Source organism: Calidris pugnax, unplaced genomic scaffold (genome assembly GCF_001431845.1).
Source record: "Calidris pugnax isolate Ruff unplaced genomic scaffold, ASM143184v1 scaffold131, whole genome shotgun sequence".
In the NCBI taxonomy this organism is placed as follows: Eukaryota; Metazoa; Chordata; class Aves; order Charadriiformes; family Scolopacidae; genus Calidris; species Calidris pugnax.
In genome coordinates, this window is record NW_015090971.1 from 187,820 (window position 1) to 207,014 (window position 19,195).

At 40.0% G+C, this 19,195-nt stretch overlaps 1 long non-coding RNA gene across 1 annotated transcript in view; it reads left to right on the forward strand.

The window, feature by feature from the left end:
- LOC106894290 overlaps nt 1–13,974 on the forward strand; it is a 36,025-nt gene extending 22,051 nt beyond the window's left edge. Inside the window, exon 2 of the long non-coding RNA XR_001413242.1 lies at nt 11,613–13,974. This is a non-coding gene — a long non-coding RNA (uncharacterized LOC106894290). The remainder of the gene's footprint in view (nt 1–11,612) is intronic.
- Nucleotides 13,975–19,195: the final 5,221 nt, after the last annotated feature.

Here is a 19,195-nt window from a genome sequence, read left to right on the forward strand (position 1 = left end):
TCCTTTGCTCTCAGACTTCCATTTCACATCCATTACACTTTATGTGTAATAATTCGTTTCCCAGATTTGATCTTCCTGTTCATTTCAAGCCAGTTCTTCCATTTTTAATATTTCCTTCAGAGAAGTGAAATAGCAGGCATATTATATAAATATATATTTATATAAATATATATAAATGTTACTACAACTGTTTGAGCAATGCCTTTCGTGAAAGAGAATTCATTAATAAAAAGTCCTCCAAGTGTGGACCTCACACCCACTTGAAAGAGCAAAGCTATTTCTGCAGTAGGATAATGGATGTGGGGACTCTTTGCAAGGTCACCTCCATTTTCTCCCCAGAGAATGTTTAAAGGATTCTAAAAAATAGAGAAATAGTGTAGCATGCTTATCCAGGGGGCTTATCATTTTGTATTAGCAGTTACTCATCACATTTAATTAAGATTCCTTTTCAGCTAATGTGAAATATTATTAGCTCCATTCATCCCATATCAGTGAAAACGAATAATAATGGGACGTGATCCTAACAGGAGATGACAGGAAGCTGCTAATGTGACATCCATGTTGTGGAAGGGAAGAGGGCTGTGGCTGCTAGAGTCTGTTTTGAAGCCTGTGATGTCTTCAGTTTTACAGCCCCTTGCTGTGGAAGGTATCAAAGTAACACACCTCTTTTAGGGTAAGTTACTGCCTAACAGCCATATCAGTGAGAATCAAAGTAGACATTAGTAAGTATTTAGTTAATTGGCTTTTGGGGGAGGAGAAGTTTGCAGAAGTTGAATGATAAACTAGCCAGAGTGGGTCAGTTAAAGGATTTTGTAGGTCTAAATTAATTTTATATACCTGTATATAAAATAGTATAGTTTACTTTTGAAATGAAGAAATCCCTTGAGGGTAACAAAACCAAGCTAAAATAAGCAGTAATAGTACCATTTATTCCCCTTTGTGGTCAAGACAGAGAAAAGGCCAGTTTAAGCTTTCATCCATAAAATTCCACTAAAATTATCCCTTTTTGGTGATTGGAGCCAGGGAACAGGTTCCAACTCTGTGGTTTAGAGCACAGAGCCACCTTCACCATCTAAAAGACAAGGCACTGCATTTTCCAGGCTCTGAAGTGGAAAACAAACTCTCTGTGTGTTTTTTGAAAGGAAGATCCAAGCAGAAAGTGTCACACTGTAGTCATCTGGCTGGACATTGCAATAGTTTGGGCTATAGTGGGACCCATGTACAAGAGGAATGGTTGAAGACTGAAAGTTGAACATAGATGATGAAGACAGAAAAAAAAAAAAAAGGTTATCTTTTAAGACCATTTCTTAGGTGTCCGTGATCCATTACTATGCTATCCTTTCTAAGTGGTGAAGCTCACACATTCATTCATGTTTAAAATAGATGCCTCTAAAAGCATTGAAATAAATGTGTCTCTTTTTCTTTCACTACCACTTCAAGCATCCAATTAGTTGGTTAAAATAGATTCTGCTTCGAAAGACTAAAATTGATGCATGAAGTTTCCATAGTTACTGTCTTTCTATTTATTGTTCTCAGTTTAAAAGTGGGGATTCTCTTCTGCCTCCCAGCACTGGGATTTGGCAGTCATGCTGAGCTCTTTCCTCTTTAGGCACCAGCAGTATGGGATGCGCTAAGGTAAATTCACCTGCAGAAGGATTGCACAGCTGTAGAGTCTGTTAGTTGGTACCGAGTTTTGTTGAGGGAAGGGACTGAATTTTAGGGGTGTTTTGTTTTGTTTTGTTCAGAAGGGACTGAATTCAACTGTATTCTCTTTTTCAAATGAGAATCTAGTTCTGTTCTGGAGATCCAACACTAGGAAAACATCCAATTCCACCTTTTTTCTTTCATTCAGGTAATGTGAAATCCCCAACGTGAGATTTTCCTTTGGGGAATCAGTCACAGCCAGCCATTGAGATGGGGGCTAAGGCAGAAGGTGGCTGCAGACAGGAGTCCAAGCTGCTGATGCTGTGATCACCCCATGGAAGCCGAGTGGCCTCCAGTGGCAGGAGGCGACTGGATAGATAGTCTGTGCTCTTGGCCTCAGTTAAATAGCTCATCTAGCAGAGAGCCAGGGGAGGAGGGGCTGGCTGGCTGCAGAATACTGTTACAGGCTGCAGCAGCAGCAGCCAGGAAACGCTTCCTCCTTTTCACCTTCACAGCAGGATTTATGATGGCCTGTGAGCCTGTTGTCCTTCACATAAAAGCACTTGTATGGAAGAATTAAATTATTTTTTGTTTAAATTTGACACAACACAGTAACCAGAATTGGCTTTCCATAATACAGAGTAAACGGTGCATGGATCTGTTCCTGTCCTCCCGCTGTTCGGAGCTTTGTCTTCTGCAATGACTTTTGCTCTCTTTGCAATATTTCATGTCTTCATATAACAGAGGCAGCACCCCCACACAGCACCAGTCAGCTGAAAGCAGTTACAACGCCACCTCCCTCCTGGTCATATCCAGAAGGAGATTTGAGCCACAAATCAGACAGCCCAGTTCTTAAATTACACCTTTTTGGGTTGTGTCACCTAGCAATCCTAAAATTGGCCCTGGGCAGAGGCCTGGGTAGTTGCTTATTGCTCTGGTCGGTTCAAATTTTGGGCATTTAAGGAGGCACGTGATATTGATATGAAGGCAAAGAACAGCCTTTTCTTTGGTGGCGATTAGGGGTGTGTGGTGGTGAGGCCAACCCACTGCAGGTCCCCGGGGGAAGCATTGTCCCCAGCAGCTTCCCATGCCTCCTCTCTCTTCTCCCTGCCCAGGTACTGAGGGGCACAGCGGTTCCCCCAACACTGACTTATTTCCATGCTCTATTCACTGCCCTTTACCTTACTGTTTGTTTGCTTTAAAACAAGGGCAGAATGGCTGATGCTCTAGCTGCCCACACTGTATTTACAATGCATTTATAAGACGAAAATCATCTGGGTTTTTTTGTTTGTTTTGCATTGGTGGGGTTTTTTTTGTGGTAGTTTGTTGGGGTTTTTTGCCTATTTTCAATTATGAACTCTTAAAAATGGTCACTGTGGGCCTGCAGATATGGTGAAATGCCCAAATAAAAATCTGTCTTGCTTATATTGCAGGAGTAAGCTCTCCCTAACAACCTCTGCTTGTGACACAAAGGTTCATATGCTGCATCCCCCAGAGTCCAGGGTCTGATTAGGGCTGGAAAGATGATATGGAGCCTCCTGGATGTGGGTGCTTGCTGTCTTGGTGATGCAGCAGATTAATCCTCAGTTTAGCGAGGGCAAGGTTAAAGCTTATGCTGAGCAAGCATAACAGGTTCCTTCCAAGACAAATTCTACTGGTGGGAGCAGGACTGGGCTCAAGTACAGTGCTAGAAAGATGTTACCTGAGAAGATTGACGGTTTTGTGGGAGGAAACATCTCTTTAGTAAAAAGAGAGTGAGAGGAGCTTGGGGCTGCAGACACTGGGCTCTGTTTTCTTCTTCAGCAGCTGCTAGAAGCCTTTTGTGGTGCTCTGGCCACAGCAGGCTGTGGTACCAAGCAAATCAATTTTTGCTTTCATGTATCTCAGAATATGCCAGCAGAGCTATTTGGTAGCTGACACAATTGCTTTAATGCACAGCCATGTAAGATTGTTTTCTTCTAATGAGATAGATAATCTTTACCTAAATTAAATTTCAGTGTAAGCTTGGACAGTAACCTGAGACTGAGCTGGAAGTGACCTCTGTGCCCGCCCCCTGCTTTGTATCTGTATGTTGGAGCATCGGGGGCTTATGGATCTCCCATAACATATGTGCTATAATTACCCCGTTTAATGTTACTGACTTTAAATCCAAGAAATGGATTAAAGCTACAGGCTCCTTGATGGGGAAAAGTTTTCATTTTGTTCGTTCCTCCTCTCTCTGAATCATTTGTGCAGAACAGGTTAAACAGATGTAAAAGCAGAGAAGGAGAATTATTTATTTCTTTTTTTTTCTTTAAGACTCGAATTGATATAACCCTTAGCAAAGGCTGGGATTGTTTGGCAAACTGATAGTTAAAATGGTTCAAATTTATTCTGGTTGAATCATTTCTCTGTCTTTCAGTTCAGTATCTGCCGTTTTATCATGCTGAAGATGGATTTTTATTTGCTTTCTTTGTTGTTGGCTGTGGCTTTGGTTTGGGGCTTTTTTTTTTCTGCCTTAAAAAAAAAAAAAAAGAAAAAAAAAAAGTAATTGATATAACCCTTAGCGAAGGCTGGGATTGTTTGGCAAACTGATAGTTAAAATGGTTCAAATTTATTCTGGTTGAATCATTTCTCTATCTTTCAGTTCAGTATCTGCCATTTTATCATGCTGAAGATGGATTTTTATTTGCTTTCTTTGTTGTTGGCTGTGGCTTTGGTTTGGGGCTTTTTTTTTTCTGCCTTAAAAAAAAAAAAAAGAAGAAAAAAAAAGATTAAATGGGCATTTTAATCCCAAAAAGGCTTAGGGATGATCAGTGAAGCCAGAATGTCCACAGACATCCTCCAAATGACAGAGAGGGTTTTTCAGTGCATGCTGTTTGCATTTGATGTGCTGTTTCAGAATCAGTGCAGAATGTCAGACTCTTTATAGCAGTGAATATTCATTAAGCCTGCCAGAGGCAGGAGCTGCAGTCGGTACAGCATCAGTGGAGGAGGCAGGGAAGAGAGAAATCAGGTTAATGACTAGCTTTCTCTGCAATTTGCTTCCTGCTTATTGCCTGATCTCATTTTTAAATAAATTCATTTAATTAATGAGTTTTGCTACTTTGACCTGCGGACAGAAGGGTCTGTGATTAATGATGGGGCAGTCTCTCGGTAGCTTTAGTTGGCATGTTCTGGTGTCTAGAAAAAAAAATCGAAAAAGATTTCCTTTAAACTTAATAATAATAATAGATGGTTTGATTGAAGGCTTTTATCTAAATGATCTCCCAAGTCTGTGAGGCACCAAAATTTTAAAGACAGGGACAAAGTGGTGAGCAAGGAACAGAGTGAAATCAAGCTGCTGTCTTGGCTGAACATGTCACACAGTCAAAAACATCTCTGCAGGGAGACAGAGCTGCACCGAAATGCTTTCCCCTTCTCTCCCTTGCGCATAGGCACATCTGTTCTAACATGAGTTAGCCTTCTTCTGACAAAGGTTCTTTAAGAAAGCAAGAGAGGCATAGAAGGTGGAGGTGATGTACGTGACAGAATATATGGCCAGCTTGCATTATGGGAAGTGAGCACCACCTGTTCCTAGTAAACACCAGATTGGAGCTGTGGGGCTATACAGGGACAGGAAAAAAACATGTTTCCCCCCAAAAAAGAGAGAAAAATGTCAGTGAGATAGAAATTGTGGTCTTTGCCCAGACCTGATGGGATATTGATTTGTGGGCGGAGTGATAACATGTTCTGTGAGCAGGCATTTTGCCCCAAATTTAGAAGACGTCTCAATTTCAGGCTGTTTGTACCCATCACTCAGCATTTGACTTTGTTCCACTTACATATCAGCTTGGATGGTTTTACAAGCTGATGAAAGCCAACCCTTCAGAGGAGTGAATTTGCAAATTTGCATTTGCACCTGAAAAGACAGCACTGTAGATCTCAGTGGCAGACCTGTACTTTGGAGTTTTGCAGTGGAGTGTCACTCAAGACCTAAACTGTACTGGTGTTATTTCTGTCCCAATTTAAATGTACCCTTTTAAGGGGTGGAATTGGTGCAACCTTAGCAATATGGCTGAGCTTTCTCAGGTATTTCTGGACAGAAGATGCCAATTCCTGCCTAGATGAAAATCCCATGAAGGGATTAGGGCTGAGAAAGTGGCCTCATCTTGCAAATAGTTGCACAGGATTTTTGTGGCTGTCACTGTTAAAGAGATTAGTTTCAAACTTTTTTTTAAATACTCTGGCATGGTCATTAATACAACATCCCCCAAGCCATGATGCTGCTTAGCTTGGTCCTGAGGGTGAAATACAGTACCTTTCGCACTAACCACCCACAAGTTAGCTAGTTTAAGTTGGCTGCCCAGGCTTTATCTGTAGTTAAAGAGGCAAAGGCAATACAGCTCCAGCAGAGAAGGGAGAGGAACAATGAAAATTCAGTGCCTCTAAACCCAGGTATTTAAGCTAGGTGGGCTGAATTGCCTTCTAAGAGTGCATGTCTCTTTCTATTGACTGTAGCAAAAACTTAATTAGACAGTTTAAATCAGACGCCTACTTCTTTGGTGGGTAAATTTAGGAAAGGGGTACCTTACTCCGTGGGTGACATCTAAAAAAAAAATTAGGTGCCTACAGCTACTACAAGTTAATTTTTAGGGACCTTGTTCCTTGTAGCAGTGCCTGGACACCCTGCACAGAGAACAGGGAGAGTTAGGTACCTCTGAAAAACCTGTGTGCTGAGGTCAGGAACTGCCTGGAGCATGTGAACAAGAAGACACATCAATGGGACACAGGTTACATGCAACTTGCTCCCTTTCTGGGATCTTGGAGACTATGACATCCACATAATGCTTTCTATCTGACAATGTAGAGGAAATCTGGTACTTTCAGAGCAATTGGGACTTGTTAAACAAGTGTCTTTTTGTTGGTTGATATGAAGCTCAACATCAGCCAGGCATGTGCCCTTGCAGCCCAGAAGGCCAACTGTATCCTGGGCTGCATTAAAAGAAGCGTGGCCAGCAGGGCAAAGGAGGTGATTCTGCCCCTTTATCCCCTGCCATTCTGTCCCTCTGGTGAGACATCACCTGGACTACTGTGTCCAGCTTTGGAATCCCCAGCACAGGAAGGAGACATGGACCTGTTGGAGTGGGTCCAGAGGGGGGCCACAAAGATTATCAGAGGGCTGGAGCACCTCTCCTATGAAGACAGGCTGACAGAGTTGGGGTTGTTCAGTCTGGAGAAGAGAAGGCTCCAAGGATACTTTATAGCAGCATTCCAGTATCAGAAGGGGACCTATAAGAAAGGTAGACAGGGACTTTTTACAAGGACATGTAGTGATAGGTCAAAGGGTAGTGGCTTCAAACTGGAAGAGGGGACATTTAGATTAGATCTCAGGAAGAAATTTTTCACTATGAGGTGGTGAGACACTGGCCCAGGTTGCCCAGAGAACTTGTGAAGGCCTCATCCCTGGAAGTGTTCAAAGGCAGTCTGGATGGGGCTTTGAGTAACCTGGTCTAGTGAGAGGTGTCTCTGCCCCTGGCAGGGAGGTTGGAACTAGATGATCTTTAAGGTGCCCTCCAACCTAAACCACTCTATGATTCTATGATTCTATTGTGAACCTTCCTGTGAGAGGCAGAGGACTACAGCATATGACCTGTAAATGCCTCTGGAAGAGAAAGAAGTAGCCAGACACTATACCCTACTGCTTTAAGCTTTCAGAAAGGTGATTTTAGGATGTGGGGTTTTTTTTTGTATGTAGATCTGCCTGTGCATTTCAGACAGACAATCACTGGATAGAAAAAGTAGTATTTTTCAGACAAGCCAGAAGTCCTTTTCACCCAACTAAATATATAATGTACTCGACTGCCAAGTCTCTCTTGCTCTAGGTTCCATTTAAAGTCTACTGAGACACTTGTATTTTGGTGAGAGTACGAGGAAATGAAAGGGGTGAAAAGTTCATCTCCCATTTTAGCATGAAGACACATAGGCGAAGAAGCATCAGGAGCTGCAGGTGCAGCCTAGATTTTGGGTTCTGCTGCATTCATGCATTTTAAAAATTAATCATTCGGTCATTGAACATGAATCCTGTCATATTCCTTGAGAATAAGGCAAAGGGGTAGTCTCCAAAGTAATCCTTTGAGTTACACCACAAAATGGCCAAACTCTGTGCTTTTTTTGTAGGAACTGTGGCATAACCCCCCTGTGTAGGAAGAAGAGAAGTGTAATGTTTTAAATTAAGTGGTATAAATGTAGCTGGTGGATTTTCTTTATTTAGATTTTCCTCTAAGTTTAATAAACAACTTTAAAGCATTCAATAAGACCCAGAAAATATACAAGACAACAAAACAACAGAATACAGAAAATATACAACTAATCCTGTTAAATGTAAAATAGCATTTAAGTGGGAAGTTTTTGTTGTTAAATTCCTGCTGATAAGAAACAGAAGAGATATTTAAGGAAGCTTTGAAAACTACGTAGTAAGTGACATTTATCCTTGATCTGAAATGCCTAAACTTACAACTGTGTTGGTACAGCTGAACTGTGACCTTCCAACCTGCCAATACAGATAAACACACATGTTATCAGGTAAATCATGCAGAAGAGAAATTTCCTGAGGTTTTTGAAGCCCCACTTACAGGAAATGATGGCTATTAACTCATTAAGTTCTGTCTGTCTCTGTCTTCTTGCACATAAGCTCTCCACACAGCTGTAAGGATAATTAGTTTCCTTTGGCTTAGAGAGTGTTAAGGAGTATTAAAACACTTAGTTTGTATGGACAACAAACATATTCAGGGGCTGGGAAAAAAAAACACACGGAAATGCAAGAACTCCTTTAGTCTTTAGCTTGACAGAATCCTGGTGCCGGGGTAGATATGATGAGTTTATTTTGTTTGGATACATTATGCCAAATGGCTTTGTGATAAATGTTACTGGCTTCATCTAGTGAGTGGATTTGTCCAGGCAGAACCAGATTAAAGGGTCAGTATCCTGTTCTGAATTAGATTTCAATAATGCAGACATGGATGTGCACTCTCTTGTACTGGCAAGAGTTTTCATGCAGGGAAAAAGAGATGCTGTACCTTAAGGATACTCTCTACTCTTGCACATTACTGTATTTGTGTGGTTAAATGGATAATATAAAGTCACTGTCACTGTATCAGCCTAATATGCTCATGTCAAAATGGCACAACCACACACCATGTTATTTCAGCTGAGCTCTGGTGGCACTGGGGTCCATAGAGTGTTTTAACTGGGTTCACTTCAAAGCAGTTTTTGGGCTATTCACTGCTACAGGGCTCTCTCCAACTAGAGCAAGGACGGTACAAAAATTATTTGAGGTGACCTTCAGCTGTTTTTTTCCTGCCAGGAACAGGAAAGGAGCATTGGGTCGTGGCCAATGTTGGTTGGAATGAATGCTGCACAGTCTTGTTGAGAAGGAGAAAGGATTTATTTCTCAAATAGGGCTTAATTTATTAGGTACAATATGAAAGCTCACATTTTTGTATTGCTGGAGAAAGACAATTGATTAATAATTTGGGAAAAGGCCAAGGCACACAACATTCACCTTTTAAATTTATCATCTCAAAGAAACAAAAGCAATATGAAACATACCTGACCAAAATATATTATTAAGCAGAAATGAAAGCTGGTTCATATGAATGCCTTTAGTATGACAGGCCTTGCTAAGACATTGCTATTGCCAACAAAAATGTAAAAAATCTGAAGCTAATAGTTAAGACTGTAGGAAATTTGCAGATAAGCTACAACTGGAGGAACTTCCACATTAATAATAACTATTAATAATAAGATATTTGAGACTAGGGAGGTTAAGGTCACTAAAACAATTTCAGCAGTTCCTGGCAAGAACATAAACTCAAAGTCAATTCTTCATCATTAAATACAGTCTTAGGGGAAAAAGAAGTGTACAGGCTCTTCTAATTCTTGATTAAACATCACACTGTAAAAGCAGTCATATCACCTCATTTAGAAAGAATCCAAGTGCCAAACCTATTACACAGATGGTCTCATTGACAGTTCTTATGTATCGTGTATACACATTTCTTCAGCTCTGTAACATCGACGTATTGTGTAAGTATGGAAAAGCTTAAAAGGAATTATGATTTCCAGCACTGTTTATTTTGCTGCCAGATGGGAGAAAGATTGTCAAGCACAAAAGGTGTTCTTTACCTTTTGGATCAGGAAAGCCTTACATCTGCATGCATGACATACATTTTATTTCATAAAATAGTAATAAAAAAAAGAAAACAGAAGATGAACAATCATAAAGAATAAGAAGTACAGGAGATCCTGTTCATTTCATGAAACAGCTGCTAAAGCAAATGCAATATTCTTCATTACTACTACATGGGTCCAGAGAAGTCAGTAGGTGAGATTTATTGAACAGCATCTTCTGGTCTGGCAAAACGTTGGAGATCTCTCTCTACTTTGATTCCTCTTCCTGCTCTCTTTCACCAGAAGGAGACCTAGGACTTCTGGTTCTTCTCCTCCTTTCTGTGCCCTTGCCTCTTCTTCCAAGCCATATGGAGTTCCTCTTGACTGGTTTTCCAACTCTACCTTGTAGCAATGCAGATCCCACACTCTTCTTTCCCCCAAACATCTTTATCTATTCAACTGGACAGTTCTGATGCAGAGTACAATGATGCTCGGACTTAAATCAGATTGTGGTATTGGCATTGTTAGTGTGGTATTGCAAGGATTTGTGTGTGGCTAGGAGTGTTACAAGTGTCACAGGTCCTATGTTTGTGATACTGCATTTTTAGAGCATAGGTAAGAATGTTTTCATCAGGTTTGAGGGCTTTAGCATAAACATTGAGCTTTCCCTTGATCACAATCCTTTAAACACTTAAAATGATACACTAAAATGCATATGCTGCTCCTATTAAAAGCTGGGAGTTATGTAAATTGCAAAGAATTTTCAAAGTTTAAAAAAAAATAAAACAGCCAGGTTTTAAGACTTTCTCTCATAGAAGAACCTAATTCTTGTTGCATCTCATTATGCTAGAAAATTATCCTTGTCAGGAGAACATGCATAAAGATTTCAATCTGATTAGCTCAATCTTGGCAAAATCATGGAGATAAAGTTAAAACTTGCTTAATACTAAAGCTGGGGACAGAGCTTCACTTTATATTTGCCTGTATAAAATATTGTGACCTATCATTCTACCATATCAGTCCAGAGAACCAAGTGTTAGTCACCAGTCTGGTGTTTTTCAGCCTTTATGTTGTGATATTACATTAAGAAAAAAGAAATATAATACTTCTGAACCATTCTTGACAGTTTACCACAAATTTAGCACCAGCCCTTTCAGATTTCCCATTTTGCTTATAAGTTCATAGCTTAGAAAAACTTTACAACTCCCTTACAAGAGTCACCCCATTTCCTGGCAAAAGGGAACAGGTTGATAGAGGCTCACCTTGAAGAAGACTGAATATTTCTGAGACCAGATTCTGCACCCTAATTGAAGAAGTCCTGCAGTATCTCTGTCCAGGCAATTCAGTTCACTCCAGTTTTCACTCTAGGGCGATGTCTGCTGATCTTTGCATACATATGTACACACATACATACTTGCTATTTGGCTCTCAGCTTCCTCTCTGGGATGCATCAACTCATTCCATCCATGAGGAATCCTGGCCACAGGTGACAGGATGGTTTGCTAAGATATCTAGTGTGGATGTACATACTGCTGTACATACATACTGTGTATGTGTACATACTACCTCCACCTTGGACACTCTTCTAACCATTTCACAAAAGACACCCTCAAACATACCCGTGCAACACACACGCTTGTGTTTCATGAATCACTGCATAGTAACACTGGGCAGCCTGGACAAGAACCAGCTGATAACACCTAGACAAGCAGCCACACAACCAAGAGTCAGCGTAGAGCCAGGCTAAAGCCATTGCTTTCAAATAGGAAACTGATACTCACTGAATGCTTGTATTTAATGATGCTTTAAGGTTTTTTTGCTGTTTTGACTTTTTTCAGAACCTGAGGCAGGAGAGGTATCCCCCCCAGTGGGAGCTGGTGTGAACAGCAACAGCTGGACCTTTAAATTTGGACCGGGCAATCCCAAACAAGGTGGTCCTGGTGAGTTGCCAGACAAATTCATTATCCCAGGATCTCCTGCAATCATCTCCATCCGGCAGGAGCCACCAAACAGCCAAATTGACAAAAGTGACTTCATAACCTTTGGCAAGAAAGAAGAGACGAAGAAAAAGAAGAAAAAGAAGAAGGGAAACAAGACTCAGGAGAAAAAAGAAAAGGGCAACAGCACCACTGAGAACAGTGACCAGTAAGGGGTTTATACTGAAAGAAGCCACTTAGCCAGTTTTTGTAATAATGGCAGATTTCTCCTATGTAGCAGCTCCCAACTTCTTCCTACTGTTAACAGATTTCCTGTATGTACAGACTTGAGAAAATCAGCAGGAAATTCACAGTGTCTGTCTAAATTGCTTAACAGGTTTTGTCTTAAAAGCTTTATTAAGTCTGGTGTTAACTCTTTTTCTCCACTCTGGCTTGTTTTCAGAATCTAAAAAGCAGACACAAGTTTCCTTTCTCCTACGCCGAAAAGGAGAATCTTCACAGTACAGCCAGTGAGAGGTTGGACTCTGCACTGTGGTTCCTGTGCTCCTGTCTTGATGACACTTACAGGACAGGTTTAAAAGTTTTAATGTTGTGCACCCTCTGTCTGATTGGAAATATTTGTGTGCAGATGTCAGCTAGGTGATATGAAATCAGACTATAAAATGCAAGAAGAGCTCATAAATATGCAACAGAGGAAACACCTAATGAACACAAATGTTCAAAGATGTTCAGGCTGGGGAGAAAATGTCTAAAAGGAGATGACCAGACTTTTCAAATTTTGAGAAGTCACTGTGTGGAAATACTGAGTCCTATACATGACGTATTGTACACACTCCTGCAAATAAAACCTCACATTTACAGCTCTTTAAGATACCATAAATTTCATCTCTTACCAAGCAAGCCATTGGGAAAATTATCCCTTAAAGCCCTGCATTACCCTGGCATGGCGAGCCCTCAGAATGTAAGAAGGGCTGGGCTGACATCCCAGGAATGTAACTGTGATGCTCTGTGTCCCTATTTCCACTCTAACATTATTTTGCACATTATGTCTCTGAAAAGGTCAGAGTTTTTCCACGACACTTATGCAAAAGAGAGAAAAAAGAAAAGTTAACTATGCTATTTGTTATTTGAGATATTTATTTATAAAGAAATATAGCTGTAAATGTTAAAGAAATATGATGCCCTTTAACCCAAACAGAAGTCAATCTAGAGCCATTATAAATTACAATTGCTGCTATTAAAGTGCTTTAGAAAAATTGCCTGAAACATCTGTATTATATCGGCCACTTGCCAATAACAGCTTTATTCTGTCGGGTGACTTGGGGGCTGCCTCTTGCATGTATTAATAAATACAAGAATATCTTCTCTTTTTCTTTGCATTAATCTGCACTTTGAATACACTTTTGCAATCAAACTGTCCTAATATGAAGAAGCAGAAGCAAACTCCTCACACAAATGGATTTAATAACCTGCTAGCTCTGTGCAGTACCTTGGTGTTACCTCCCACACAACCTTTTCTGATTTTAGTTTTACTTTTCTATGAGATTATGAATTTCTGACCCTACTAACACTCATTATGTAAAATTCAAGTACTGTATGTATGCTGTATGCTCTTATAAGAATCCTGAAATATTTATTCTGTGCTTGTGTATGTGAATGTCAATGCAACTATTATTAGAGTGGACTTTAAGCTTTACTGTTGAATGTAAATTCATTATTTCTTTTTTGTACACTTGTGAAAAAGTGGAGTAGTGTTAATTTTTTAAGCCACTGTTGATTATAAGTTTTTTGTGTATGAAACACAAGTAAAATATCTTTCTTAAATCAAGCCATGCATGCATTTGGGGATTTATTGGTAAGAATCTGTGAAGCTCTGAATTACTAAACCTAAGGGTATAAATGGAGTCTTGAATATGGTTGAGGATGTTGATATAAAACCAATACATGTATTTTTAAATAGAATATAACTGATGAGGGAATTCCAAGGAGTTTTCTACATTATTGTACATTCACAGAATAAAGCTCAAGTGTCATATTAATTGGAACTGTGTAAGAAACTACATAGCTCTGAAATTTCTAACAGGCCCTTTAATCTACCATCAAAGAGAACAATTGGATTTCTTGAGACATGTCGTGGATGTTTTAAGTTTCCAAACTGCTGACAGTTCAGAATAGGACAATTCCTATTGAAATTTAAGAACCTGAAGCAAGTCTTAAAACATCACAGAAGGTAAAGCTCTAATAAAAGAATTCATATCTCAAAGCATGTACCACCAACGGCCTCATGTGGTGTGTTTAGACTTTTCTTTTGCTACCAGTCTTGTTTTACTGGCAATGAAAAACATGCTACTTGAGCAGGAGAATCTTTGATTCCATTTTGAAGGCTGTCCAAGGGGGAAAATACTTAAGATTTGGGGAGGGAGCTGTTCTTTTATGCAAGTGTGCTATGTGAGTACATTTAGACTATTTTTTTTTTATTTGGTGACTAATCCAACAGTTCTCAAAATGTTCATTAACTGGAGTTACAGTGATAAACACACAGAAGAATACTAGTGTTTTGTACTTATCATAAAGTAGTTCTCCTCAATGCCTCTGGCAATTTAATTCTTACAGGAATCTTTCACATTTGATTATTTTTAGATTTTAATTGATTTTTTTTATTCTTTTGAGTGCTGGCATTTTCCTCTGTACAGACCAATCTGATTCATTCATTTTTCATCAGTGGTCATACCCACCTGTTTTTTCCAAGGCTTGCTTCTATCAAAATCAACCAAGAGCCGCATTATGTCTCCAGTTTGCCTGTTTTAACAGAAAATTACATTTGCCAGTGCTGGCTTTGTTGCAAGTGCTTACTGCAGGAGAACAGCACACTTGCATGGCTTGATAGACAAAAGCAGAATATCTGAAGATAAGAATTTCAGTATCCAGATCAGATAGAACAGAGAAAAAACTCTCAGAGGAGATGCTCGTGCTGGAATTGTTTAAAAAGAGGCTGGATTGCACCTGTAAAATATACATTACACAGATTCACTGTGTTTTCAGAAGACTTAGTCAGACAACTCACCAGATTTAAAAATATTTTTCCATTTGAACTCTCTAGTACAACTGGACTCCTGAAATATATTAAGTGAAATTTGGCTATTTCAAAACTCGTATACAAAAGATACCATTGTCATCCTTGATTCTGGATGTCCAGGAGGAGGAGAAACCTCGGCATGAAGTATTTTTAGAGGACTGGGGTGAGGGGTGACAGAAGGCAGAATCTGCACATTCTGCCACAGTTTTGGGGGTTACTGTTTAAATACCAGGCAACAATGGGAACTGAGAATCAGAGGTGGCCAAGACAAACAAGAATCAAGAAATAAAAAGTTTGTTTAATCCTCTTGCTGACAAGGAAACAAGCAAGACAAAATGCACTGCATAATTTGTTAACAAAGAAATTATAATTTTGGGGCTTTTTACCACTCGAACAATTTATTTCTCTCAGAATCCATATACTTTCCATGAGCATATTGTCTTTGGAATTCTGTTTTTTATGCATACACGATCAGTGGCTGAAACTATTAGGCTTTTATAACAATTAAGCCTGAGTTATGTTGTACATTAATTACATCCTGTCATTAAAAATATAGTTCATTTTACATTAGCCTTCTGAGGCTTAGTCTTATGCAGTTTCTTTCTGCTCAGTATTTGGGTCATTGCATATCATAGGAGGGGGATCCAATTTAAGTTTTCCAATGTACAGGGAAGAACACAGAACTCAAAATGCATTTCCCAAACTTCCTGTATGAAAATCCATTATGGAAATATTGGATGCCAGGTTTAATATCTTTTAGGATATTCTTTCATTTTCCCTTCTTCTTCTCTCATTTAATGCATTTCAAGAACCACTTCCATTTTTGGAAAAAGCTGTTATACTGTTAATTGGCATTCTCCCCAGGAGAAATGTGAGTAAGGTACCTTTATAGAACAGTACTTATTAGAACATGATACAGTGACTACAACTTCTATAGGATATAGAAGTTATATAGATATAATTCATTTTGTCTAATGAAAGGTTTAAACCTGCCTGTTCTGGGGCTAAAAAGTCTCAAGGTTCCAATAAATAGCATTTCCTCCAGGAAACTTCATTTTATTAGCTCCCTAATCTATATGTAACAAAGTGAGTCCATGATTCTTCCTGTTTCATGCCACTACACACTTCAATTAGAGCTTTCTGTATTTCTAAAATCACCTGTTCTCAAACTGTAATTTACATTCTTAAACTCAGTTACTCCCTTTCTTTTACACATTTGGCCTCATTTGTTTTAATCCAGATACAGCCAAGATTGTGTCAACAGCTGAATAAAATAAACCACGTACAATCTTCCTTCCTCATCCTGTTCTCCCTCAGAAGCAGTTTTGTGGAGCTTGTGTAAGACAAGTATGAAGGAAGGAGCTGAACCATTATACTCATTAGAGTCATAAAGAATGAGTATATCCCTCAGTTTTGCTGTTATTTAATTGTTTGGAAGTTACTGCCTGTTCCTTGGCACAGGCACTTTTTTAAACTAGTGGCAAGAGTCCCATGTAGTGTTTGTTTTCCATTAGCTCTTGGTATGGGGATGCTGTATGGTCCACTCTCCTGAATTCTTTCTCCTCTCCATGGCCTCCATCCCTCACTAGGGGATCCAGTGACACTGCTCTGCATTTGCAGATAGATATGCATATATATATATATATATATGTAGCATTTATGCCAATATATGTAGAAGTCATGTTCTTTTACGGAACACTGCAACACCTACTGTCAGTGGTAATATTTCTTAGGCAACATCTATTATGCAAATCTATCTGATTTTTCAAGGTGATGCTATTATGGTGACATTATGCACCTACTTCCAGAATATATGCCATTCAGGTGCCTTTGGCTGGCTTAGAGAACTAACAAAAGGGATTCTTCAGCATGAAGTACCACAGAATTGCTTCTGCCACATGGTGAGAACGTATCTTAAACCGTGGATTTCCTTTCATATCCCAGGACAGCCTCCATGCAGTCACTGACACAGGCTTTAATATCAAAAGATGACAGAGATGTAGTGAAGTAAACATCTCTCAGAAGCCACACAACTTGGCAAATATTAAAAATGTTTGCCTGCCAGTGGTGCTCAGAGCTATGTAACTGTTGTCTGAATAAAACTGCAAGTAACTAAGCCACATTGAAGAACTGATGTCTGAAGCATAGAATCATAGAATGGGTTAGGCTGGAAAGGACCCTAAATAACATCTAGTTCCAACTCCCCTGCCATGGGCAGGGACACCTCCCACTAAACGAGGTTACAAACAGATGAACTAGGCTTGAAAACTAGATTTTTAAAACCAGGACCCTGACAAAGATTTGGAGTTATTAAACTGTCCTTCATACAGAGTAGAGAAGCCATTAAGTCTGTTGTCACTCCAGTTTGTCCACTCACTTGTGCCTCAATACAATGAGTTCCATTATGGAAGGAAGTGGGGTGTGTCATGAAGAGATAACCCCATGTTATCTCGTGTGCTCTCAGGTGGGAAATGTTTTGCTACAGGCATAGCATTACAATAAGGCACACAGGTTGGAGGTTGGCCACACCTATGGGGCTTTGTCTTAGGTGAAGGGTGAAAGTCCATGTGTACCCTTCCAGCAGGAATAATATCTGAATCACCTGCCAAATGTGAGACCCTGAAGGACTTAGTAGTGAATATGCCATCAGTGCTGGCATAGTACATGTGACTTCAGGCTTCAGCCCTCAGATGGGATAACATTAGAGCTGGCCTTGGCAGCCCCGTTCCAGTTCCTTTGGTGATATTTTGTAGAAGGTTCAAGTGTCTTGGCACCCCCTGAGCCACTCTGAGAAGAATGAGAAAGTCCTTTCCCATTAATTATAGGAATGGTGCCACAAAAGAAGCCTGACAAGACAGAATAATTATTAGACACCTTAGACTTTTAATCCTGCAATAGCATTGAAGCCTGACAAGACATAATAATTATTAGAACACGTCACTCACAGTCACCTTAGACTTTTAATCCTGCAATAGCATTTTTGTTAGATAAATCCTTCAGCTTCCACTCAGCACAACTTCAGTGGGAAAAATGTGTGCAGTTTTGAGGAAAACTAAGCTGAGAATGTGTGTAGATGTAATTCTACATCCTAAGTTCCCAGTGTATCATAGTCCAGGTTCAGGAAGACATGAATCACTCTCTATCTCAAAGAACTTTCTTCCATCAGTGTTTAAAGAATCCTTCCTGAAGTTGCTCTACCTGTGAAATGGTGTGCTAAACCAGTTATGAATCACATCAATTCAGTACACTACAGCTTATGGCTTTTCAGATATCACCACTCCTCACCCCCAGATTATGTACACTGTCAAAGCCATTACTGACTGATTTATACCTTCTGCTTCATCGCTTATGGTGCAAACAGCCTGAGGACCCAAGACCTCATTCCCTTGGGCTGGCACAGGAGGCTCAGGCCCTGCCTAGAGTAGTTATGCCAACCTGACCCTTCCCAGATGCTGTGAACCCCAGCTGTGGGCATCTTCATCTGGCACCAGGGCTGTGTAGTGACAGGATGTAGGGGCTTAAATTTGCTGAATTTGGTCTCAACTCCCTACCTCACAGTGTGGAAGTTACCTGGGCTGCAGGCTCTACCACATGTTAGGTAAGGGACAAGCCTAAAACCACAAAATTCTGCTTGTCTTCTTAGATGCCTAAAAGGAGATTATGCAAGGTATTGAGATTTGAGAAAGTGATTCACAAAGCTCCTGATGGGTATTTACCCAATAAAGAGGAGCTGCCTGATCCCAAGGTTGTATAAATTGCATTAGAGCAGCTACTCCTAGACTCAGAAAGTTTTTTGTAGGACTGAATTTAAGCTGCCACTGCACATCACAAAAGCTACCTTAATCTTTCCAAAACCACACATAACAATCTTTTGTTAATCTACTTCAGTGCAATTGCAATATAAATGCAATCCTGAAGACAAGCTGCATCTTTCCCTGACAGGTGACTGCACTCAGGCAGGTGCAAGTACCTCCCTCTGTTTTCAGGGAGTAAATGGCACAAAAAGGTGAAATTAGTTTTATTTTATCCTTAGGCTCCCTTCACACGTTCAAGAGTAGGTCTCAGCTGCCCACATTCTGGGCAGCAGCACAAGCAAGGAGACATTTATGAGCCAGAAAGTAGTGGGAGTGTTATGTGGGTGAATTTTTTCACATTAGAAGATATTAGGGATTCAAAGTAACAGGTCAACCCAGGGCACTAAATGCACTTATTTTCAGTCAGAGGGAGGGACTATTCTGCCTATAGATCTTGATAATGGCCCCCTGGGTCAAGCAAGCTTTCACAAATGGACAGCCCTTATCATTGGCAAAGCTGTCAAATATGCTGTTTGGCTGATGGTAGGAACCACTGACCTGTGAGTTATATTGCTCCAGTTGGTTGTACCAAAAATTAAAGTTCCTGTCAAATA